At 29.8% G+C, this 2,629-nt stretch overlaps 1 protein-coding gene across 1 annotated transcript in view; it reads left to right on the top strand.

Moving 5' to 3' along the window:
- LOC106870147 (serine/threonine-protein kinase 3) overlaps window positions 1-2,629 on the top strand; it is a 36,984-nt gene that overhangs the window by 142 nt on the left and 34,213 nt on the right. The window lies entirely within an intron of this gene.

Genomic DNA, 2,629 nt, shown 5'->3' with positions numbered 1-2,629 from the left:
GTAAAAAGATGACTCGTTTCATGTATCAGTTGCCCTTTAAAAACTATATATATATGTTCACCTTACGTTATTTCCAATATGGCGAGCACTCTCGCTCTCTTAATCATTTCCTAGGGCCTATTAAATTGTTTTAGTGAGCAATATTTAATTCGGTTTATTTATATACATTTAGGAGAACCTATTTCACTCCACGCTGTTTGCATTCCCTGGGCGTCAGCGAAAGGAAATATTTTTCTCGCCATCGCAATTCTTCAAATCAACTGTGTTATAATTATACATGTTATTTAGATTTCTCTTTCCGCTATCTTTGTTCGAATATTCACATAAATACATGTCTGTGTATATTAAGTATATATATGTAGGTATGTATGTATATGTATATATATGTATGTATATATATATGTTTGTATATATATATATATATGCATGTATATATATATGTATATATATACATGTATATATATATACATGTATATATATATACATGTATATATATACATGTATATATATATGCATGTATACATGTATGTATGTATATATATGTATGTATATATATATGTATGTATATATATATATATATATATATATATATATATATATATATATATATATATATATACACATATGTATATATGTTTGTATGTATATATATATATACGTATACATATGTATATATGTTTGTATGTATATATATATATATGTATACATATGTATATATGTTTGTATGTATATATATATATATGTATACATATGTATATATGTTTGTATGTATATATATATGTATACATATGTATATATGTTTGTATGTATATATATATATATATATATATATATATATGTATGTATACATATGTATATATGTTTGTATATATATATATATATATGTATGTATACATATGTATATATGTTTGTATATATATATATGTATGTATACATATGTATATATGTTTGTATATATATATATATATATGTATGTATACATATGTATATATGTTTGTATATATATATATATATATGTATGTATGTATATATATATGTATGTGTATATTTATATGTATGTGTATATATGTATGTATATATATATGTATGTGTATATTTATATGTATGTGTATATATGTATATATATATGTATGTGTATATATATATGTATATATATGTATGTATATGTATGTATGTCTATATATGTATATATATATGTATGTATATATATATATGTATATGTATGTATGTCTATATATGTATGTGTATATATATATATGTATGTATACATATGTATGTGTATATATGTATGTATACATATGTATGTATATATGTGTAGATATGTATGTATATATATATGTATACATATGTATGTATATGTGTGTATATATGTATGTCTGTATATATGTGTATATATGTATATTTGTATGTGTATATATGTATATATATGTTTGTATATATGTTTGTGTATATATATATATGTTTGTGTATATATATATATGTTTGTATATATATATATGTATATATGTATGCATATATGTATATATATATATTTGTATGTATATATATTTATTTATTTATTTATTTATGGGTTTCAGCCAAGTGGCTGTGGTCATGCTGGAGCATCACCGTGATTTTCTGTCTTTATGCTTTGCTCTCTTCACGTTCCTTGCATGGCTCTTCTCCTGCACCTGATATAGTCCCAAAAAGCTGAAGGAAGGCACCATATGTCCTATCCATAAAGGTGGAAGCAGAGCAGAGGCTGGGAACTACAGGCCCATCTCTCTGACTTCGCATATTAGCAAAGTCATGGAACGAATTGTCAGAAGGAGATTGATTGCGTTCCTAGAAGAAAATGACTTGCTGAATGAGACCCAGCATGGTTTCCGTCCAGGTAGAAGCTGCCTCACGCAGCTCTTGCAGCATTATGACTGGGTCCTGAAGCAGCTACTTGACCATTCAAATGTTGATGTGATATATCTCGACTTTGCAAAAGCCTTTGACAAAGTTGATCATGGCTTGATATGTCACAAGCTGCGAAACCTTGGCATAGCTGGTAAATTAGGAGAGTGGCTGCATGACTTCCTGAATGGTAGAAGTCAGACAGTTGCAGCCAATGGAGAACTATCTAGGGAAACACAAATATTGAGCGGTGTTCTACAAGGAACTGTTCTGGGGCCACTACTGTTCATAGTGGCCCTTCTGGACATGCCCACGGTCACTCGGACAGCCACTGTCACTAGCTATGCTGATGACACAAAGATATCTCAGGCAATAAAGAATCCTGATGATATTGTAAGCCTGCAGAATGACCTAAGTGCAATATATGAGTGGGCAGAGCAAAATAATATGCAGTTCAATGCCAAAAAATTTCAAGTACTGCGCTACAAGACCACAAGTACCTCCCAACTGGCATACACAGGGCCTGGAGGTACTGCAATCCCAGAACCACAAACAGTAAGAGATCTGGGCATCAACATGTGTAGTGATGCATCATTTCACATGCACATTGTCAAGTTGACAGCAAAGTGGAGACAACTGGCAGGGTGGATACTGAGGACTTTCCGTACAAGGGATCAAAAAGTCATGTTGATTCTATGGAAGACATTTGTTCTGAGCCGCCTAGACTATTGCTCTCAGTTGTGGTCAC

This window comes from Octopus bimaculoides, chromosome 3 (assembly GCF_046866305.1).
Source record: "Octopus bimaculoides isolate indiv1 chromosome 3, ASM4686630v1, whole genome shotgun sequence".
Taxonomy (NCBI): Eukaryota; Metazoa; Mollusca; class Cephalopoda; order Octopoda; family Octopodidae; genus Octopus; species Octopus bimaculoides.
This window is presented reverse-complemented; position numbering and strand designations above follow the sequence as displayed.